Raw genomic sequence first — 24,845 nt, 5'->3', positions numbered from 1 at the left:
CCAGCCTTTAGCTCAACTACATATCTCCAGTGGCCCTGCCGAGCCTCTCATTCTAAAAAAAACAGAAGAATACAGGGCATTGTAAATACTTTATTATACATTTTCCTCCACTTAATGTATTATGAAAAATTCCCCATAATATCTTCTTTAAAATAACCTGATATGAGTACACAAATGGGCTTCCCTGGTAGCTCAGTGGGTAAAGAATCCACCTGCAGTGCAGGAGATCCCAGTCCGATTCCTAGGTCGGGAAGATCCGCTGGAGAAGAGATAGACTACCCACTCCAGTATTCTTGTGCTTTCCTTGTGGCTTAGCTGGTAAAGAATCTGCCTGCAATGGAGGAGACCTACACAAAACACTTAAGTCTTAAAAGTAACTTCAGTTTTTTCCCTAAGACATAAGCATTTGCCCATGGGTCTTCTGTAAGCCCAGAACAACGGTCAGTATGGAAAATTTTGTGCATCCTCATCACCAGCAAGCTCTTTTCTGCAAACCTGTCAACTCGAGGAAGAGAAGAGAAAGATAGGGCCAGCTGCAGAACAAATACAAACAGGTCTTGCCAGGGGAAACCCAACCTGTGTGTAGTCACACTCCCACCTGGGATAGAATATTCCAGCTTCCAGTGGAATGAAGGCAAGCCACAGCTGGATCATCAACAAATCACCCTGCCCCACCCCAGAGGAAGATGGGATTTCACTTGGGAATGAAATAAAAGACATCTTCCTTGTGACACACACCAATCAAGGTCCTCTGAAGGGCATGGCTCTTCCTGATCTCCAGGAAAACAAGGGTGTTTATTGATGAGCAGCCTACAAACACAAGAGGTGCTATGCTTTACTGTGATTAAACATTAGTGGCCAAAACCAAAGTAACATAATGTGTGGCATTAGCACATAATAACCAGTGCCATTTCAGTTTCCTCTTCATGGGCACACAGGAAGATTATGTCGCCCTGTTTTCCTGACTCTTATGTTGGGACCAAGTGTCTGATTTCTTGTCCATTGGATGGAGCAAAAGAAAGGCATACCACTTCTAAGCCTGACCTCCCCCCCCAAAAAACCCCCAAAACAACCATGTTCCCTGTTCTTCCTCCAAGAGCATGGAGAGCCCAAGTTCTCATGGCAAGTAGAGGATGGAGACAGTTCTATGGGCACACACAGATATGAGGGACCATGACATACATCTTTACTATGGTAAGTTTCCAAAATCTGTGGGCTGTTAGTCATGGCAGCTAGCACACCACATCCTGACTAATGTACTTCACACTCTATTGTAGCCCTCACTAGGATTTCCTTGAATACATACTTACTTTTGGCTTTGTCTCCACCATGGGACCATGTCTTAATATTCTGTGTATTCTCCTTTTAGAAAATCTATCACCACGTCTTCCAAGAACTGGGTTTTGGTAAGAGAGTAACAAATGATGAATCAATTAAGAGGGCAAGCATTCATGTGATGGTTAACTTTTTCTGTAATTACCCTGGGCCAGACACTGTGTTCAAAGCTGCGTATAGCTTCAAATTGTGACCAGTGTGGTCTCTGCCCTGATGAGGGCCACAGTCTACCAAGAAACAATTCAAGCAAGTGGAAAATATCAACCGAGAGATGTGACCTAAGCACAGGAGGTCAGAGAAGGCTGCACGTTACAAATGATCTGGAAGCCTAAGACATCAAAGGTGAGCAGGACTTAGCCAGGGAAGAGGGCAATCCTATGATTCTCTTGCAGTATTGTAAAGTAAAATTTAAAAAATTAAAAAAAAAAAAAAAAACAGAAACAAGAAAGCACAAACAGCGGGCCTTAATATAATCCACCTTCTGCCTTCTACCATGACTTTATAAATATAACTTGGGAGTACCAGGACTCCTAATCCAAAAACAAGGCCAAGTACATTGAGTAATACAGAAATAAAAGAATGCAATTACACTTTGCTAAGTGTCTCAATGCTGTAACTTAAGACAAAACACTTGTTTTTCTACCACTGACAGGGAGACAGAAGCAGGTTATTCACACTAAAACTGCTTTTCTAAATTATCTGAGAAAATAATATTAGGAGAAACGAGGCAGCCTCAGTTCACAGACCGCAGCACTATTCCTTCTTAAATATCCATCTGTCTCCTCCGTTTTATAAATATCACAATGATCCCTCAAGAAAACCAAAGTGAACTTTGTTTATTCTTTAAATCCATAAACCCAAGAATAAAGAGCACTTAGAATAAGATCAAGAGAGCCAGGTTCTCATCAGCACAGGATCACCACTAAGTTCTTGTCTTTGACCGGGTCCCCTCATCTGCAGACTGAGAACAGTGAGTCTGGAGAACTGTTAAGTTCTTACGGTGGCACTAATATAGCTTATAAAGAGGGGCTTTCAAACTTGCATGCTCATCACTGTCACCCAAAAAGTTCATTAAAGCAGGACTGCTGGGTCCTAACCCAGAGTTTCTGATTCACTAAGGCTGTGGTAAGGCCAGAAAACTCACATTTCTGTCCCCAGGTGAAGCTGCTGCAGGTTCAGCCACCACAGCTGAAGTTGGAGGACTTCCTTGTCCACCTGCATCCGGATGCCAGCCCAGGAGGAAGATGCTCTTCTCCTAACAAGGACCAGCTGAGCCTGTTTTAGGTAGGGCCTTTTCCAGAGTTCCATGCCCAATCTCTGGGGACCAAGGCCACAGCCCCTCTCCCAAAGCAGGCTACTCTCTGGAAAATACCTGAAGCTCCGCAATCCTGTCCCTGGGAGTCACCTGTGTAGTCTGTTCTGCACCCTGAATTGGAAGTGGCTGTCTTGGAGGACTTTGCATCAGTCTCAAATAAGACCCAGCCCTTTGCCCTGTCATGCAGGGCCCAATGTCCCGCTCCAACTTCTCCCATCCCATCCCCATCCCTCACCCCCATTCTTACTAACGGCTCTCTGTTCCCATATCTGCTCTTACTAGTAACTCTTGAGGCTTAGCCCTCACCTTTCTCTCTGCCTAAAATGTTCTTCCTTTAGCTCTTTGTATACAGAGAACACTTTTAACCTTTGTAACTTAAATTAGATACCATCTCTTTCATGCCGCCTGCTCTGATCAGGCTGTCTTAAATGACCCTGCCAAGGTACAGGATGTATGGACTGCTTGCTTCACGTGTGTTTATTCTGTGAACACACTGCCCCTCCGCTGCACTGCATTACTGACGCGCTGCTTCCTCCACTGGAAGGCAAACTCCATGGGAGCAAGGATCTGCCCTACCTGCTCCCTCACTCAGCGGCCCCCGCCCCGCCACACGCAGCACAATGACCGTCACACAGCAGACACTCAAGAGAGGTCTGCCGGGTGCACGAATGACTAAATTATAATAATTAGCCTATGCAATCTTTTAATTTAAAAAAAAAAAAAAACTAAAGAAAAAGTCAACAACCATAGTCTATAATATCACCAGTTCCAGAGCCCAGGGAGATGTGTAATGGCTCATGAAAAGCCTACAGTTTCAAGAATGAGGCGTCTGTTTCACAATTTCAGGCCTGGGAAGCTGAAGTGGGTCAAAGGCTGGGGAGATGCTTGGTTGCACATTTCAAATCCCCCAAGAGGCCCCCTCTATCCTCTACCAACCACCCCTGTCGCTTCTGCAAGGCTGTGTCCGTAACCCTTAGACATCCTGAGCTTCCTCCTAATGCTAGCCCACTCCCACTGCCAGGCACAAAGGGGAAGAAAGTCCTTTGCAAGCTGAGCTCCTCTACCCTGGTTGACGCTGAAAAACCACTTGTAAGTGGTGTATGTTAACCACAGTTCGTAATTTTGTCACAGGTGTTTGACTAAAAAGGGGACAAAGCCTTTCAAGACAGACCGCCTCTATTATGTCATTGAGTATATTCCGTGCCACACCTAAAAGTTAACACAATCGTTTCTTTCTGTGCCATGGCAACCAGGAGAAGTAATGCTGCATTTCTGCTAAGGGCATCCTAGATGCTCAAAAATGTTCACACCTTTACAAAAAAAAATATGTTTAACTAGAATTTTAACACGACTTGTCATAGAAGCTGACACCCATACACTGAAGAGGAAAGCAAATGACATGAGCAGGACCCGGCAGTTCAGCAGAATGCGGGATGGATACTCTTCACAAGGCAGCCGAAGCAACGGTGAGAAGTTCAGATGAGGGAGGTGAGCGAACAAATATTCAAAATGTCTTATACCAAATGACTTTTCTAGAATTATTTTTTAAAAGTCGTTCACATTTCTAAGCTTTCTAGCAGCCTGGTGGGGAGAAATCAGTGCCAATTCTGGACTGGACATTAATTTTACTTCTTGTCCATACTTAGAAAAGTCACTATCTGAAACTCATTGCAAGGAGAAGATTTAATGAATTCAATTATTCCAAAGGTTCCTTCCAGTCCAGATTCTTTGAATCCGTGACATAGTTTCTGGACTTTCATCTTAGGTGGACAGACACAAGGAAAAGGGTCAGCTCACCTCTCTCCTTTCCTCATGGTAAAACAAATACTGTGAGCACGGCTATCTCTTATCACAACCTAGGGTGTGGGGTGGCTATAATCTGGTGTATTGTATCTGTTCAAATAAAGTTATGTTTCCATGTACTGCAGGAGGGTGAGTTGATGTAGTAATTACCTGTTACTCTTGACAAGTAAGGTAATTAATGTAGCAAAATACCACTGCAATGTGTGTAAATTTAGACCACCATAATTAAAGCACCCGTCTGTTCAACAAACTGTTCAATTAAGAAAAAATATTGACGGTGTACATTTTTGGAAATTAGAAAACGTATGGAATGAATGAATCTCCCTGGGTTGACATCCGTTTCTAGAATGTTTTCTCAGCAGGGAGCGTGCATAAAGGGTCATAATGGAGTAACTTCCACTAAAACACGGAAGTATTTTGTACACATACTATTAAGAGCCTCTTGTGGAAGTATTTGATTGAGTATGCTCATTCTATGCCACATACACAAGTCATAAAATGAACTTCAGGAGGATCTGAACCCTCAAAGGACAACAAGGAACAAAAAGCTGAGAAGTTATTATTGCGCAGTGACCCAAGTAAGAGCACTGTCCTCAAGGATCATAACCAGATGCAATTATTTACTTGCCTATATTCAAAAGCAAGAGACACTAAACATCCTGGACAGATAAAATAGCAAGCTTCCTGCACTTCCTGAACAGAGAGGCAACTGTATCAAAGCTGGCTTCATTAATTTTTACTCCGATTTCTCCCTGTGACTACCAGACTTTTTTTTTTTTTTTTTTTTTTTGATGTATAGTTGACTTATAATGTGTTAGTTTCTGGTGTCAGCAAAGTGATCCAGTGATTATACATACACACATACACACACACACACATTAGAAAGTATATGTTTTCATATTCTCTTCTACTATGGTTTATTACAGGATAGTGAATTAAGTTCCCTGTGCTATAGAGTCAGATGTTATTGTTTATTTATTTAGGATGCAGCACTTGTATCTGCTCATCTCAAGATCCTAATTTATCCCCTCATTCATTTTTCTGTTTGAAACCATAAATTTCAGTTCTATGTCTGTGAGTCTGTTTCTGTTCATACCCAAAGGTTAAAATGTTGAACAATAAAAGACTACCTGGTCCTGCACTCGAAGGAAAGCTGACATCCCTGCTAATCAGATTGAGAATATCCCAAGCCATGTCAACAGTCGAATCCCCACAGAACTGCCTTGAGGAGGAGAGAACATTCCATCAGTTATCAGATCAAGGCAAAACCCATTACCTCTAAATGTGTTCACACACACAAAAAAAGAGCTCACCGATATCTGCGGATAAGTGGAAACAAGTCAGGGGTCCTTTCTGAGAAGAGAATTGTAAGGGTTTCTCTCAATTCTTCTTCTCAGATAAATGCAAAGGAAGACACAACAAGTTGGCCTAAGTAAAGAAACAGCTGGAATCCAGACAAGACTAAACAGTGTGATATGGGGAAAAAAACGGTAGGTGATTTCAGAGTCATGCGATGATGTGTACACTTGCTTTTGGTCTCGTTTTCACATTTTTGTATAGCATATCTCGCCTTGGGAGATAGGAAAATCTAGACAGAAGTAACTACAAGCCACCTTCGAGTGAATTCTCAGCTTATCACATTAAAATTAGGTCCTAAATGTTCTATATCTGAGAACTTGGATATCTCCCCAAGTAAAGAATGAAAAGTACAAGGAGACATTCTGGACAGAAGCATGATGAGGAAATGAAATGGTTTATCCAACTAAAATACTCTGATTTAACACGTGGAAATAATAAAATGATATTAAAAGGACAAAGATGAAGGAAATCACTCGCTTTAGCTGCTGATAAAAACAAAGCTGGAAGGTCGCGGTAGTGAAGTAGACTTTGTAAAATTATCCTTAAAATTTACATTACCTGGTGGGCACTGGAATATTAACTTTCAAAATGAACTTATTTTTCCTATTTTCGAACAGAGAGGTTGAAAGGAAGAGTGAAATGGGTGAGGGAGATAAAGAGGTACAAACTTCCAGTTACAAAACAAATGAGTCACAAAAATGCATGTATAGTGTGCCAAATATAGTCAATAATGATGTAATATCTCTGTATGGTGACAGATGGTAACTAGATTTATCATGGTGATCATTTTGTAAGGTATATATAGAATTATCCAATTACTATGCTGTGCATCAGTAAGTAATGTGTAGTGTTGTTTATCAATTACATCTCAAAAACAAAATTCATAGATAAAAATATGAGATCTGTGGTCAGCAGAGGTGAGAAGGTAGCTAGTAGGTAGGGGAAGGGGGAAAAGGATGAAAGCGGTCAAAACATACGTCTAGTTACAAAATTCCCAAAGAAACGCAATGCCAAATAATGCTCAAACTACCACACAACTACACTCATCTTAAATGCTAGTAAAGTAATGCTCGAAATTCTCCACGCCAGGCTTCAACAGTATGTGAACTGTGAACTTCCAGATATTCAAGCTGGTTTTAGAAAAAGGCAGAGGAAGCAGGAATCAAATTGCAAACATCTGCTGGATCATCAAAAAAGCAAAAAAGTTCCAGAAAAACATCTATTTCTGCTTTAGTGACTATGCCAAAGCCTTTGACTGTGTGGATCACAATCAACTGTGGAAAATTCTGAGAGAGATGGCACCTGACCTGCCTCTTGAGAAACCTGTATGCAGGTCAGGAAGCAACAGTTAGAACTCGACATGGAACAACAGACTGGTTCCAAATAAGAAAAGAAGTATGTCAAAGCTGTATATTGTCACCCTGCTTATTTAACTTCTATGCAGAGTACATCATGAGAAACGCTGGGCTGGAGGAAGCACAAGCTGGAATCAAGATTGCTGGGAAAAATATCAATAACCTCCGATATGCAGATGACACCACCCTTATGGCAGAAAGTGAAGAACTAAAAAGCCTCTTGATGAAAGTGAAAGAGAAGAGTGAAAAAGTTGGCTTAAAGCTCAACATTCAGAAAACCAAGATTATGGCATCTGATCCCTACACTTTATGGCAAATAGATGGAGAAACAGTGGAAACAGTGTCAGACTTTATTTTCGTGGGCTCCCAAATCACTGCAGATGGTGACTGCAGCCATGAAATAAAAAGACACTTACTCCTTGGAAGAATAATTATGACCAACCTAGACAGCAAGTTAAAAAAAAGAGACATTACTCTGTCAACAAAGGTCCATCTAGTCAAGGCTATGGTTTTTCCAGTATGTACAGATGTGAGAGTTGGACTATAAAGAAAGCTGAGCATTGAAGAATTGATGCTTTTGAACTGTGGTGTTGGAGAAGACTCCTGAGAGTCTCTTGGACTGCAAGAATATACAAACAGTCCATCCTAAAGGAAATCAGTCTGGGTGTTCACTGGAAGGACTGATGTTGAAGCTGATACTACAATACTTTGGCCAATTGATACAAAGAACTGACTCACTGGAAAACACCCTGATGCTGGGTAAGACTGAAGTCAGGAGGAGAAGGGGACGATAAGAAGATGAGATGGTTGGATGGCATCACCGACTCAATGGACACAAGTTTGAGTAAACTCCAGGAGTTGGTGATGGACAGGGAGGCCTGGCGTGCTGCAGTCCATGGGGTTGCAAAGAGTCAGACACGAATGAGCAACTGAACTGAACTGAAGTGACAGACAAGTAAAGTGAGGCCTGGAGGTAGCTAACTGGTATGGCTGAGTTCCCAAAAGCTACAGTGCTAGAACAATTTGTTCTCATTGGGATAAATATGTTCCTGGACTCCACCTAATCAATTCACATACAGTATTTGAATAATACATTCATCTTTGTACTTAACAGTTGTGACTGGTATCTTAAAAATTACCAGGCATTGTGGTTAACATATTCCCAACTAATGGTATGAGGTATTGTGTAATGATCCGAGTTAGGAATAAAGTTTTATTTGAATTGTTGGCTTAGCCACTTGGAAAAACAACAACAACCTGGAGCTTGGGATCCTCTGAACCCAAAATGGCATTAAATGGTTACATCTAGAATTTGCTTTATTCCGAAATAGAACACAAGAAAAATCATACTACCATCTTCAACTTCCAACTTTATATAAATGAATACTTAGCATCCTTCAATGGCATTGTGCTATGAGCCTCTTTCACTGCCCAGACAGAAGCTGAGAACCATGGGGCTGGAGGAAGACTTTTCCAGGTCACATATATCCCTCCAGATGTAGAAGCTGATGCAAAAAAACTGAAAAAAAGATGACAGCTAGCAAAAGAAGGGAAGACAGAGAAGGACCTAATGTTATCTGTTGTATTTATTCATCTTTAACCTACAGAAACTTGAAACTGAGTGAAATGCAGAATAGATGCTTCATCCTTTTTCATTCTCAAAATTAATAAAAACTGGAGTTAAAAATGCAATGGTGAATAGGTAAGCAGGAACAATGGAACTGATGTTAAGGTGTTAAAATGTGTGAGTCAACACTTCCTGAATTTACGCAACAAGATTTCAGTGGGCCACAATCACTGATGTGAACGTACCCAAATTCTGACCCATATGGACTTCACGCCTACTGTCCTTTTAGAGAAGAGAAAATAATTTTAAACTAGACATAAAAAATGCAGAAAGGTGAGATAGATATTTAAAGCACTTCTGACTCCTAGATTTAAATATCTTCCACTATTTAACTTCAGCTGAGGCATCCAAACAGAACAATAATCAGAACTACTTTTACCTAATTAGGCAAATAAATATCACATCAAGGAAATATTATTCTTACATACTATACACTGCCTTTTTTGCAACAGTTTTATGCAAAACTGTTTTTGCATAAGCCCATTCAACCCCAAAGCATCTGATAAATCAGAATATGTTCAATTCCTGAAGTGAGGTAGGTGACTTTTCACCTGCATCTTCAAATGGAAAATTGAGGCTTAAAAAAACTTTTTGAAGGTCACAAAGTAGCTTAGCCTGAATCTGAAACCAGATCTCTTTTCCCAACTTGAGTAATTACTTAACAGCTCTACTACCACACTTAAGAACATATCAGCTAATACCCCTGTATAAGGTTTCCTGGTTCATGTTGATCCTGGAAAGTAAAGCAACTTGAAAAAACAACTGTGTTTTAAGAAGTTTGTTTTGAAATAGAAATCATTCTTTTGCTGGTAACATTAACACTGATTACTTTTCAGGTTAAAGTAGTAATGATCATCACTCTATGAATGCTATATAAAAATGCTTGCCCAGAATTTGGTGGGTTTATCTATCACAATAGAAGGCAAAATAGTCCAATACGGTTACCACCTAAATTCTCGTACCTTTGAGATGTTTATCACAAGTTATGAGTTGAAGTCACACTAGTTCTTGTTTTTTAAATACAGAATTTTGTCAAGAAATGCATCAAGGATTCCTGTGCAAGTCATATTCAAAACAGAATCAATACAGGCCAAGAAAATAAAAAACTTGTATTTAAAGTTTATCACTCAATGAGCCACCCCAAAGGAATAGAAAGTGTTGAATAAAGAAATATTATCCTGGGTCACCAATTTCCCTTGTTCCTTTTTGCAAGGGAGATGAAATGCTAACATCCGAAACTTCTGGAATAGAACAACATGATACACAAACACCAAAGATGCTCCTCCTGGGAGATGAATGGTTAATACACAAAATCCCGTACCATTCCATCATGCGACGCTACCAGCAAGATGAGAGAGGGTAATGGATTGGCTGGCAAAATATTCAAATTCTTATCAACTTCTGGTCTAAGAAGTTCCTCTTTTCCTCTTTCAGATATTTGATCCCTTATCCAAAAAGGCATTCTCTCATTCCCTCCTCTCTCATCATGAATTTTGACTGTTTCCAGCTATACTGTTGAACTCTCTCCCTTTCCCTGCCTTTCATTTCACTCTGGTGCTATCTGTATCTTTCCCTTGATGTTATCTGGGTGATGATTAGAAGAACTGGGTAGAACCAAGACACAAGGCAACCCTGAAGTTTGGGACTTAAACCACTCTGATGATTGTGGGTAGTATAGACATTACAACAAATGACACTGAACTACACAGTTATTCTCTTTCCAATTCCATTTCAACCCTTCTAATTATGTCAGGATCATTTGGGTGCTGGTGTTGGAGAAGACTCTTGAGAGTCCCGTGGACTGCAAGGAGATTCAACCAGTCCATCCTATAGGAGATCAGTCCTGGGTGCTCACTGGAAGGACTGATGTTGAAGCTGGAACTTTGACACTTTGGCCACTTGATGCAAAGAACTGATGCATTTGAAAAGACCTTGATGCTGGGAAAGACTGAAGGCAGGAGGAGAGCGGGACGACAGAGGATGAGATGGTTGGATGACATCACCAACTCAATGGACATGAGTTTAAGTAAACTCCGGGAGTTGGTGATGGACAGGAAGGCCTGGCGTGCTGCACTCCAAGGGGTCGCAAATAGTAGGACACGACTGAGCAACTGAACTGAACTGAAACTTCAAACATAAATGGCAACCCAGCTCAGTATTTATGCCGGGATAATCCCATGGAGAGAGGAACCTGGCGGGCAAAGGTACATGAGGTCACAGAGCGTCCGACGTGACTGAAGCAACTGAGCGCACACGCACACAGACACTTCACAAATGCTGAAGTCCATTTTTTTTAAAAAAGAGACAACCCCTCCAGCTCAGGACCTTAAGAAGAAGTAGGCAACAGGATACGATGAGAAGAAATAATTGCAGTTTTGCATTGTTGAACTTTGCTGTTTGAATTGGAATCCATTCTTAAATAAATGTAGTTATATTATACACCATTTTAATGGGCATTTCTTGCTTTTTTTTGCTAATGATTTATTACTTGTTTATTTTATATTTATTTTAGACTATGGAAATGATGTTAGACAAAATGTAAATTCGAACAATTTTCTTTTTCAAGTTCAAAATGGGTCAAGCAGCAGAGACAACTCCCAACATCAACAACACATTTGGCCCAGGAACTGTAAATGAACGTACAACACAGTGGCGGTTCAAAAGTTTCGCAAAGGAGACCAGAGCCTTGAAGATGAGGAGCGCAGCGGGTGGCCATCAGAAGTTGGCAACCACTAACTGAGAGCCATCATCGTACATCAGCTGGTCCTCTTAAAACTATACGAAAAGTTGCCGAAGAACTCAACGTCAACCATTCTACAGTCATTCAGCATTTGAAGCAAACTGGAAAGGTGAGACAGCTCAATAAGCGGGTGTCTCATAAGCTGACCACAAACCAAAAATAATCACTGCTTTGAAGTGTAGTCTTCTTTTATTCTACACAACAACAATGAAACATTTCTTGACTGTATTGTGACGAGTGACGAAAAGTGGATTTTATACGAAAACTGGCAACAACCAGCTCATTAGATGGACTGAGAAAAAGCTCCAAAGCACTTCCCAAAGCCAAACTCGTACTGAAAAGAGATCATGGTCACTGGTGGTCTGTTGCCTGCCTGATCCACTACAGCTTTCTGAACTCCAGTGAAACCATTAGAGCTGAGAAGTATGCTCAGCAAATTGATGAGGGGCACTGGAAACTGCAATGCCTGTGGCCAGTATTGGTCAACAGAATGGGCCTAATTCTTCTCCACCACAATGTCCGACCGCATGTCACAAAAGTTGAACGAATTGGGCTATAAAGTTTCCCCTCATCTGCCATATTCATTCACCTGACCTCTTGCCAACCAAAGACCACTTCTTCAAGCACCTCAACATTTTGCAGCAAAACGCTTCTACAACCAGCAGGAGGCAGAAAATGCCTTCCAAGAGTTTCTCAGTTCTCGAAGAATGGATTATTACACCACAGCAATAAATACTTATTTCTCGTTGGCAAAATGTGTTGACTATAATGGTTCCTATTTTGATTAAGAAAGATGTGTTTGAGCCTAGTTATGATGATTTAAAATTCAGTCTGAAACTGCAATTACATTTGCACCAACCTAATATCAGGGATCAGCAAATGATGGTCTGTGGGCAAACCTGGCCTGTTGCCGATTTTTGTAAAGCACATGAGATAAGAAGACATTTTATATTTTAAAGGCTTTGGTGGGGAAAAAATCAAAGGAAGAATACTATTCCATAAAATGAAAAAATTATGACAATCACATTTCGATGTCCAAAAATAAAATTTTATTGGAACGTAGTTATGCCCACTCATTTACGTGTTGTTTCCTTGCTGATCTGGGGGTACAATGGAGGTAAGCAGGTGCAAAAAAGACCATAAGGTCTGTGAAGCTGAAAATACTTACTCCTTGGTCCCTTACAGAAAAGGTCTGCCAACTCCTGTGTATACTACCATTTTACCTTCATAGTAGTTATTTACCTTCACAGAACTCTGGCGACTGACACCACCTTTTGTTTAAAGGGATGATGTAAAATCTCCTTTTTAAACAGATTCATCTATATTCCAGTAAATGAAAGAAGTTAAAGCTCATAAAGTATAGGTGGTATTTAGATCAAAATCAGGGAAACCATAAGCCAAGTCATGAAAAATGCCTGTGAAAAGCAAAGAAGTTTGAAAAATAATAAACCAAGAAGATGGGTGCAGTCAGGAGGCTTGGGATACAAAACTAGAGACTATGTAAATAAGATATTCAGATGTAGCAATCTGTTTTCTAAGGTCAGAGTGGAGTCTGAGCTGTGGACCCCTAGTAGACAGGAGGTCAGGCAGGGTACCCAAGAACACTGAGGCGGCCAGCATCCCCATCAGGAGCAGCAGGGTCTTGTTGTACATTCACAAGACCCTGACACACTGGCCAAGAATTCCTCATCTGGCAATGGGTGAGACAGTCAGTCCAAAACAACCAATGCTGAGTAAGTCAGGTAAAACAATAGCAATGCTAAGGCCAAGCAGCTCAGCAGGAGCTAGGCCAAATGCTTCACAGAGAAGATCAGTCTGCATAGATAAAATATCCAGTATGATATTAGAAGGTTCCCATAGCTTTCTTCACTCTTATGGAAACGCTTCCAAGATGCATGGAACATGGAGGACCTCCTGTACCTTAGAGTAAGCTCACATTACCATCAAAACACTTGACACTCTTCAATGTTGTATAAGCTCGACACTTACTCTTTAACAATGAAGTTTATTCAACAACTTTATTCAACAACTCATTCAACTTATTTTAGAGATTTCTTTTTGTAAAACAGTCTTGCATTATTGCATTTGCCTCTCATTACTCTTATAGAATATGCATCTCTTCTGAAGACTTTCAACTAAACTACCTTCCCCCAAAAGAGAAATGTTTTTTGGTGATTCCATCAACAATAATTTCTGTTGCTGAGTCATGGACTCTGTCACAGCAGTGTTAAAATTCATCATCTCTTTCTTTCCATATGATTAATGTTTTTAAAAAACATGCTAATAAAACACAGAACTTTCTATATCTGGAAAGAAAAACTTGAAAGGCTAAATTTAAATTGTAGAAATAAAACTAGTACAACTAGAGGTCACTTTTTTTTTTTTTCCATATCTGCATAGTATTCCAACTGGTCATCACTTCTTAGGTGGATTACTAACTCGTTCAATCTATTATCTATCGACTCAGAAGGGTGAAGTTTACAAATTCTTTTTTAACCACAGTGAACTACTTTATCAAGTTCTAAAGCACTTTTACCTCCACAAAGTTTCCGAAAATCTTACCAACTAATATTTATTTGTTAAGAGTTAAGACAGAGTATCTACCAAAGCGCCAATCAGAGCTCACTGATTACAATATGCATGGCCAAAAGCCAAAGGAACTTGACATTTTGCTTAACGCCTGAAGTGCTTTCTCATGAAAAGTACTGAATCAACTTTAGGCCTTTTGAAACATAAAAAAACAGCTCACTGAGGTTTACATTTGAAGCTGTGGGCCCAGCATCCTTTCCTTCAAACCCCTCTCACACAGGACCAAGGGACAGTGAGGAGTCACAGGTTTCTGGGGAGGTTGACAACACCCAGCTCCAGTGATGGAAAAATATTACCTAGGATATTAACACATCCCATATCCCTGGCCATCAAGAAAGCAGAATGTGCTGGAAATTCATCCAATTAAAAGTTTAAGAATCTTTTTAAAAAGCTTAAGACTCCCCTTTGCACTCTCCTGCTTGGCTTGGTCAAGAAAATCTATAGCCCAGCAGTTGTTAGAACTGTCCTATGACTACACATAGGATGAATCTGAAGGTAAACTAGCTCCACAGAGGAAAACAGAGCAACGAGCTGGATCAAACCCTTCCTGCAGTCCACCAAGGACTTTCCAATGACATTGCTGAAGCTGCCCAAACTGGACTTTCTGTTGCTTACGACCAAAATCCTACTAGCTTAAATCCTGAAACATTTCACATTCAGATTTCCTAAAGCCCTGGAATTCTAAGATACCAGGCATTGGGAACTACTGTTCCAGTGATAGATTTATTAAAAGATGCAGGTATCAGAAAGTGTAAAATAGTCAGTAATTGTGCTTTCTAAGGGTGGTGGATGTTTTTCAGAGTTTTTGTAACCCCAGGTCGGGCACACTGCCATGAGCACTACAAAAGATACCAACACTGGGAAACTGCCTGACGTTTCCCATCTAACTGAAAGACGGCCATGCTGGTGACACAATTAGGGTGAAGTGACAGGAGGAGAGGTGGCTCAGTGACCGCAAACGCTTCCAGCTAGCTCTGCAGCAGAAGGCACCACTTACCCGTTTCACTAACAGCCTTCACTTGCAGGGGAAAAGAGGAAATTCATTGTCTCAGAAGATGCATTTTAAGAATGGCAGACGGGTGGCAGACATTACAAATAAGATGAAAGGATCGAAGGAACGAATAAAATGCTACTAAGTATGCCTATAAACTGGGTGCTTGTACGGCTGAGATTTTGTTTTACTGCCCTAGGATTGACAGACAGACGGCTGATCTAGTTTAAGAAAAAAATTACCAATGAGAAGATACTAGTATTTAGGGCCTACACTTTGAAGGCCTCTATGCAATTCAAGACTAAACCTGTTTCTTTGGCTTAGTAAAGGGGAGAAACTGAAAAGACTAGTGTTGGATGGGTAGGGCAAGAATTGGAATAAACGTCTAATATGTCTCTCTCTATGCAAAGGGAGTTCTGTCTATGCACACGTAGAAGTGAAAAGATGACCCTTTTACCAGTCAACCAACACAGCAGTCTTTTTTTTCCCTCATCTAGGTATTCTTTTTCTTTTTTATAAAATTATTATAGGAGAATAGCCGATTTCAAATGTTGTCTTAGTTTCAGGGCTATAGCAAAGTGAGTCTATTATACATACACATATGTCCACTCTTTTCTAGAATCTTCTCCCATATGGCCATTGTTGTTGTTCATTCACTAAGTTGTGTCCAACTCTTTGTGAACCCATGGACTGCAGCACACCCGTCTGCCCTGTCATCCACTGTCTCCTGGAGTTTGCTCAATTTCATGTCCATTCATTCTGTGATGCTATCTAACCATTTCATCCTCTACCGTCCCCTTATCCTTTTACCTTCAATCTTTCCCAGTAACAGTCTTTTCCAATTAGTCGGATCTTCGCGTCAGGTGGCCAAAGTATTGCAGCTTCAGCTTCAGTCTTTCCAATGAATATTCAGTGTTGATTTCCTTTATGATTGATTAGTTTCATCTTGCGGTCCAAGGGACTCTTAAAGAGTCTTCCTAAGCACCACAATTCAAAAACATCAATTCTTCAGCCCTCAGCCTTCTTTAAGGTCCCACTCTCACATTCGTACATGACTACTGGAAAAACCATAGCTTCGACTAGAGGGACCTTTGTCAGCAAGTGATGTTTAACACACTGTCTAGGTTTATCACAAATTTCCTTACAAGGAGCAAGCATCTTTTAATTTCATGCCTGCAGTCACTGTCTGCAGTAACTTTGGAGACCGAGAAAAGAAAATCTGTCACCTTTTCCACTTCTATTTGCCATAAAGTGATGGGACTGGATGCCATGATCTTAGTTTTCTGAATGTTAAGTTTTAGGTCAGTTTTTTCACTCTCCTCTTTCACTCTCAACAAGAAGCTCTTTAGCTCCTCTTCACTTTCTGCCATTAAGGTAGTGTCATCTGCATATCTGAGGTTATTGATATTTTTTCCAACAATCTTGATTCCAGCTTGTGCTTCATCCAGTCCAGCGTTTCTCATGATGTACTCCGCATATAAGTTAAATAAGCAGGGGGACAATATACAGCCTTGATGTACTCCTTTCCCAATTTTGAACCAGTCCGATGTTCCATGTCTAGTTCTAACTGTTGCTTCTTGATGTGTAAGTTTCTTAGGAGACAGGTAAGGTGGTCCATGAAGTTTCTGTTCTTTCTTCCCATTTCTATAAGAATTTTCCACAGTTTGACGTGATTCACACAAAGGCTTTAGTGTAGTCAATGAAGCAGAAGTAGATGTTTTTTCTCGAATTCCCTTGCTTTCTCCATGATCCAACAAATGCTGGCAATTTGATCTCTGGTTCCTCTGCCTTTTCTAAACCCAGCTTACATATATGGAAGTTCTCAGTTGACATACTGTTGAAGCCTAGCTTGAAGGATTTTGAGCATAACCTTAGTAGCATGTGAAATAAGCATGACTATATGGTAGTTTGAGCATTCTTTGGCATTGCCTTTCTTTGGGATTGGAATGAAAACTGACCTTTTCCAGTTCTGTGGCCACTGCTGAGTTTCCCAAATTTGCTGACATATTGAGTGCAGCACTTTCACAGCATCATCTTTTAGGAGTTTAAGTAGCTCAGCTGGAATTCCATCACGGCCACTATCTTTGTTCACAGTAACGCTTCCTAAGGCCCACTTGACTTCACATTCCAGGATGTCTAGCTCTAGGTGAGTGACCACACCATCATGGTTATCCGGGTCATTAAGACCTTTTTTGTAAAGTTCTGTGTATTCTTGTCACCTCTTCTTAATCTCTTCTGCTTCTGTTAGGTCCATACAGTTTCTGTTCTTTATCATGCCCATCCTTGTATATATATAGGCCATTACAGAGTATTGAATAGAGTTCCCTGTGCTATACAGTAGGTCATTTTATTAGTGATCTAGTTTATATACAGTAGTAAATATATGTCAATTTATCCCCAAATGACCCCATGGTGAACATGAGTTTGTTTCTTACATCCATACCTCTATTTCTGCTTCATAGATAAGTTCCTCTGTAGCCCTGTTTTAGATTTCACATGTAAGCAGTACCATATGATATTTGTCTCGTCTATTTCTTTCAGTACGACAATCTCTAGGTCCATCCATGCGGTCAGCAGTCCTTCTTGATACTCTACTTGAAATGCAGAAAACAAGGTTCCAAATTACCCAACTTGGAAGGAGATGGTGAACAGAAAGTGAAAAGTAAGTCGCTGTTTTTAAGAAGTCTGAGTCAGTAGCAGAAAGCGAAACAAATGGGAGGCGAGAAGAAAGGACAAATTTGGAGGTCATGATCGATACAGAAAGCTACCCAAGGACAGGTTCAGAGCAGGAAAACATATGTTTTAAGAACAAGTATACTGAACATCTGATTCTGAATTTCTCTGATGCAAACTTTTGAGAAGTCCCTCAAGTTCAATGCCCTATGTGCATTAGGTTGGAACAAAATTATGGAAAGGAGCTCATTTCCAGTCCTGGGAGGAGAAAAGGACACAGCAATGAGAAGAGACACTATCAAGAGTTCTTAAACCAACATCAATCATGAAAATGAAGCCTCCAAAACTTCTCATTGGAAGTCTCACAGGGAATAAGATAAAAGCTCAAGCCAATTTTATCAGAATCTCAAAAGTCAGGGTGACCTCTGTTGATAAATGACTTCTCAAACCATCACAACAAAGCCCTCAGCCACACAGCCAACTAGGGGCCTCTGGGAGGAACACGGATAATATCCCAAGTGACAGTTGTGTGGAGACTGGCATGATTTTGCTAAATCTATTTTCTTAAAATGAGTATCACCATCTGTAAAGGGTTCTTATGAAGTTCACAGTGTGTGGAGCAGGTGGCACACAAACTTTTAGGAATTTAAGGTGTTTGTTGAGTCAACGTCCACGTAAGGAATGAAGAAGGAGAAGCTTGAGTTTACTAAAGTGGGAGGGCAATTTTCATCAGGGTGACATTTTAAAGAATCCCGAAAAGGAATCACTTAAGTGGCATCTTGAAAAAAGGGCATAGCTTCACTCTTCAATCGATAACACAAACAGACTTAAGCAGTAACACAGTATTTTGTTGACTGTTGGGGAATAAAGAAAGAAAGAAAGAACTGAAAGTCGTCCCTGTTAGAAATTAAGAAGATGCCCAAGGAAAGGAAGCAAAAAAATTCTGAGCTGCCATCCTGCATTGGCCATAGCAATGTAAGTCATGAGCTTCCCAAATGCATTTCAGCAGATGAATGGATTTTCAAAGGAGAAAAAGTATCACCCCTCATGAAAAGCTAACACATTTACTGACCACACTCTTAGCCCATATTTCACAGCATAATGGTAATCTTGCTGAATTCTGTAAAGTCCTATTATAGATCACTTAGCATTTGCCACAGCATTTAAAGCAGCCAGGCTTCTGGGTTGGAACGCACTGGGGGGAGGGGCATATAAAATCCTGTGTGTTGGTCTGAACCTCACACCTGCTAGAAGTAAACTCCAGCTCTCAGGTCGCAGCCCCACGGAGCTGAATCATCCCCAGTGGGCAGCTCCAGGGAGAGACGGGTACCCAGCCTACCCGGAGGTGGGAAACGCTCCCAAGTATTGCATCTGTGTGCTTGAGGGCACGGCGCATGCTCACAATACATACACAAATACACACAGTGATACATATGAATGTATATAAGGATACGTATATAAATATGTACATGAATATGTATACAAAAATGAATATGTATAGGTATGTGTCTGAAGCATGGCCTACAAATCTGTCATGTTCAATGTGCAGAAGGATTTTTCTTTATCTCATGAGGCTGATTTATTTCCTGGTTGCCTTCTCCAGCCACTCTTTCTTCTCTCCCCGCACCCCCCTCACTGAATGCAGCCAGTCTGCCTCTCTGCATATACTTTTTTGGCATCAGATTTTCATCTCCAGCTCTGCTACCTTCCCAGCTGTTCATCATCTTCAGAAAAATTCCGTCTGAGATTGGTACCTAGACCTAAAATGACATCCAAACCTCACCTCATCACTGTCCAGTCTGCCTCCTCTCTTCTTCTAGAATCAACTATTGGGAATACCCACCCAATTCTCCAACTGTCCATCTCTCTCACACCTCTGCTAAGTCACTTCAGTCGTGTCTGACTCTGTGAGACCCCAGAGGGCAGCCCACCAAGCTCCCCCATCCCTGGGATTCTCCAAGCAAGAACACTGGACTGGGTTGCCATTTCCTTCTCCAATGCAGGAAAGTGAAAAGTGAAAGTGAAGTTGCTCAGTTGTGCCCGACCCTCAGCGACCCCATGGACTGCAGCCTTCCAGGCTCCTCCGTCCATGGGATTTTCCAGGCACGAGTACTGGAGTGGGGTGCCATTGCCTTCTCCGTCTTTCACACCAAGTTCATCCAATTAAATGTCAAGGGGGTTTTTATCCCCCTGTCATCTCCTTCCCAATCCCTTCAATGACCCTACTGAAGACTCTGACTGTGGCTCTTCAGAAATATGGCCACTTTCTCTAATTTGGGCCCCTCACTATATTCTATAAAACAAAGAAAGACGAACTGTTCTGGAGCCTAGCTCTGACTGAGCAATGTCTGTGCTCATAAAAACCCTGGTCATGCCTATTGGCTGTGTCATCAGAATCTTCAAAAGGTTGGTCCTGAGTAACAGAACCAACTTGAAATCCTGGCTCCATCTCACGACTATGTGCCCATGGTAAGAAGGCTTATTCTTTCCAAGACCAATCTCATCTGTACAGTAAACTGTGGAAAAGAATAGTACCCCCCCCCCCGTTCCTTAGATGCTTGTAAGAAGTGAATCATAACGAACCGTAAATCAGTATGCCTGATGCTACAGCAAGTGTTGCCTGCTATTATTAACATTAATTAATGTTATGGAATAAATTCCTTGCTTCTTAACATAAATGTGAAGTCCTCAGTGGTCATGTGTCAGCTAACTACCAACTACCAACTTCTTTTCTTTCTTGCCCTTTACAAACGCTAACGTCCCAGCCAAAGGGGATTATTTGTTGTTCTTCTCAAGCACTAAGCTTCTTGGTCTTTGTTCTTTACTCACTCTGGTTTCCATCCATCAGGAAACCATCTCTCTTCCCTTAACCCAAATATCTAACGTTCATATCTTTAGCAAGCTGCAACTTAAATTCTCCAGGGGGACAAAGAAATATCTCATTTCTCTTAGCACTTTATTCCTAAACACAGTGTTTGAGTATGAACTTTCGTTTTTTTCAAAATTTCCTATAGCAATTTAAAACACTTACTGAGCTAAGTAGTGACTAGAATAGAGGAGAAAGGCATCAAATGATCATCTCACACATATAAGACATCTTGCATCTCTTACAACACTGAAGTCAAAAGTCGGCTTAATAACTTCAGCCCCTTGAACTTCTCTACTACTAGTTAGTATGCATACAACCTTTTCTTGGTTCATTTAATACTGCTATAATCAGAATAATTGGTGATTTTATATCTAAAATTCCTAAAATTTTATTTTTTCTCCTCCCATTATAAATAAGAATTTAAAAAGCTTTAATAAGCCACCGTAAGAACAAATTTTAGCTGTCAGTGGAACCGTTTCATACTTAAAGGATTTAACACTGCCTCTAATCTGTCTTCTCTGAATTCATAGTTTGTTCCACAGAAATGTATAAACTTCTTCTAGAGGGGTATGAATAAATACCAATTTTTAAAAGTGACCTATGCATCTGTGATTATTATACATTACAAGCTCAATAACCACACCCACGACATCTTCAAATGGTCTTTTTCTTAAGGACCCACATGTTCATGATGCATGACAAAAAACAAAGCTGCTGTTCAATCCAGCTTCTGTTTATTTCAACATCGAATACTCTTAGGAGAATGGGTGGTTCTCTGTTGTTAGAAAGTTTGTAACTGTCAAAACAAGAAACTGACTTAGTTATAGTCAGAGACTTATAATGCCAATACCAAACCAATGCCAGAACATACAGTAAAAAGAAAAATGCTGTCAATTTTTCCGCCTGAAAGTCTGTTTCTCTGCATTGCCTATACACCCGGCCAATTCAAAAGGGAGGAAAAGTAAAAATCCTTTGCTGTCATGTAGCCAATACAGCCAGTGGATTTCCTTTGCTAACTTTATTTTTTGAATGTCCTGTAGACTCATCGTAAATCATTTCCAATCTAATTCTCCTACTTCCCAATTTTAACTGTCGGCCTTATTTAAAGAATTGCCTCTATATTTAACAGATTTCATATCCATTCTGAGTGCCAGTAAGCTAAAAAAGAGTGTGTTGTTCTAAAATGCATCTCTCGACTGCCTGACTTTTGAAGCAGCCTTAGTGTCTGGCTGTTATGAAGTGATGCACATCGCGATTGTCTTACCTGCTAGTGATTTGCAAACTACATGTATGACTTTCCAGTAATAAAGAAAATCACAGTTGAGTGTGCGTTTGACGGCTCTCCCTTCTGGGTTTCAGGTGAAATGTTTTTAAAAATGTGCATTCTCTAAATCCACCCCAAATGTGTAGCACTACATAAGCAATAAAAAACTTGAGTGTTTCGCAGAACACAACTGCAAATTTTCCCTTTATATGACAATTCTTTATAACACTGGTATATTTTTTAATAACTGGTAGACTATTATGCCTTTTTTAAAATTAGAAATTAAAGTTTCTTAAACTACAAGGTAACAGTTGACACTTAAGATGCTCTCAAGGGTCCTCCAGGGAGAAAACGGAGGAAGAGAAAAAAAATGTGGTGGCAGTTACAACAAATTAACAACATATAATAAAAATGCCATAAACATGCGGCATACATAATAAATCTAATCAAGTCTACAAAGCAGGCAGATAAAAATGATTAACTGCCACCATCCTTGAAAGGAAAGAAAAATTTTGTCCCCTGTTATTTATCACAGCTAATGTTCTGATCTTAAATCTAACATGTAGATCGAATGGTCTTTAGAGTTTCACAGTGTACCAAGGACAATGGCCTTCTCACTTCCTATTTTATTTTCTGAGAAATCAGGAAAACACGTATGTTAGTGCCACTTTTTCATTAAAGGCGTGGCTTTTGGAGATTTAATAAAGCTTCTCAGAATCTCCACCTCTATCCACAGAAAAAGAAATAACAAAACCACCAGTCTCTAGATACCGATAGGACGAAAATACTACCTATCTGGAGGCAACATTCAGTCACTTTTTTTTTTTTAATTGGTTGACTGCATTCATTTCCTGATTCTGACATTTTACCAATGTAGCAAGGCCTCCAGTCAATGAGGAATATATATATATTAAGTCTGTAAGGTGTAGCTATAAATTGTTCCTAAAAGGAATATACAAAACCCAAACCGACACTGGCCTAAAAGGTAGATTCTCTGGTGTAACAAAGACCTGGATAACTTCCTTGAGTGGCACACAAGTACTCGGTGACAAAGCCTATCACCTTGACACGCAGCAGGTCTGTCTGCTTTGCTCTCGCAGTTAAGATTCTCCAGGCAAAACCACTAAGACAAGAAGGGTTACTTAAAGTGAGGATTAACACTGACATGTTAAAAAAAAAAAAAAAACAACAACCAAAAATAAAATTCGGAGGGGGAAAATGGTTGAAGAGGTTCAAATGAACAAACTCCTACTTGTTCCTCAAAGGAAAAACAAAGAGCTTTCAGAAACATCTCTGAGAGATGTAATAGAATATGAGTAAATTATAACAATTAAAAACCATTAAAGATAGAATAATTGAGAATACCTGTTTGGGTAACAATGACTTTCTTGAATTCCTCGTAACAGAGAGTCTATTTTTAATCACTTCTTGCAAAACCTTGCATAATTTAACAATAATTGCAGATTTTTAATTTTGATACACCCACAAGAACATAAAGTGAAAACCATAAACTATATACTAACTCCAGCTGTTAAATGTTGGCATTTTGTCTTTAAAAAAAAAAAAGTTCAGAAATCTGTTTCCTTAAACCAAGGAAATGTGGGAAAAGGCCATCCTGCCAGTGGAAACCTTCAGCAGCAGAAAGCTCACGCTGCGGTTTCTTGCCGAGGCAGCAAACTCCACTGAAAGAGAAGTTGCTGCCAACTCAAATACTGTTTGCTTTCACACCCAAGAACAAACTGTGTGCACGGCAAAGGCATCCGAAGGGCTGAGAGCAGCTGGGGAGGACTGAAGAAAGGTAACAGTGGTGTCAGAGCTACTGTAAACTGGTTCTCGCTTTTCTACCAGCAACTTAGCATCCCAGAAAACAGCGCAGCCCGGCAGCCCGACGTCAATACCTGCTGTAATTCAAAACCTGGTTTTTCCAAGTCAACAAGCCAAGGGACTTTTCAGAAAGAAGAGGGGGAAAATATCGGCCAGACAAATGAAACACAGACTCACTCGGTGTGATTCGAAAGGCTAGTGAGATGCAGGTTTAAACGGAGTACTGAGAAATTTCCATATCTCGGTGCAACATGTAACCAGCTTTCTCTGCAAGCAGGAAATGCAAAGGAAGTGTTGACTATAGCCCTATAAACCAAAGGCAGAAGGCTCTGCCAAAGCAAACATCGATACTGCAAGGGTTCTGCTGTTCCAAAGACCCTCCAAGTTCCCTTTGTGTCCTGACCGACTGGTGTCACTAAGGATGTACCAGGCGATCAGGAATTCTACAGGAAGAGAAAACAGCGCAAGTCTCCAAAAGGCAAAAGGTTTATTTCTTGATGACTTTCTCTTCATGGAAACAAAGGCCATCTTCTTGTTGGGATGGCACTGTTTGACTCCCAAAGTAAAAATGGCTAAATAAGAAAACCGCTTTTCTTTCCCCACACAGCTTTGAACTAACACTTTAAACTAGAGTGCAGTCCCTTAAAATGGTCAATTTCATGTCCTGCGTATATTACTATAACAAATCACCGTGCAGTGCCATGGAGGTGGGAAGAAAAGTCCTCTATCTGAGACGAAACTATATGTTATGAAATTCTGCCTCCCTGTGCTTGGCATGCTCACATTCAGAATCAAACACAGTTCATCATTTTAAGGAAGACTTCTTTTCAAGGTGGAAAATTATATTGTTTTTTCCAAAACTCCTCCCTTATCTAAGTCCCCTTTTCCCCCAAACACTATGACTTAAAACAGTTCACAAAAATGTCATGGGCTCAAAACATGTATATAAAGGAAATGGTGACTCTGTATGAATGGAAGATCTAAATATTCCCCACATATAAAAATAAAGTTTACCCAGGGCAAAAATATCACATATTTCCAATTCCAGATTGGACCTTGTAAGGTTTCAATATTAAGAGTCAACTTTTATTGACTTCCTCT

The 24,845-nt window shown here is 40.3% G+C and overlaps 1 protein-coding gene across 23 annotated transcripts in view; it reads right to left on the bottom strand.

Annotated features, from left to right (window-relative positions):
- Positions 1 to 24,845, bottom strand: part of FOXP1 (forkhead box P1) — a 624,022-nt gene that overhangs the window by 399,959 nt on the left and 199,218 nt on the right. The gene's annotated exons all lie outside the window — the stretch shown is intronic.

This window comes from Ovis aries, chromosome 19, assembly GCF_016772045.2.
Source record: "Ovis aries strain OAR_USU_Benz2616 breed Rambouillet chromosome 19, ARS-UI_Ramb_v3.0, whole genome shotgun sequence".
NCBI lineage: Eukaryota > Metazoa > Chordata > Mammalia > Artiodactyla > Bovidae > Ovis > Ovis aries.
The sequence above is the reverse complement of the archived record's forward strand: the minus strand, read 5'-3'. Positions and strand labels throughout refer to the sequence as shown.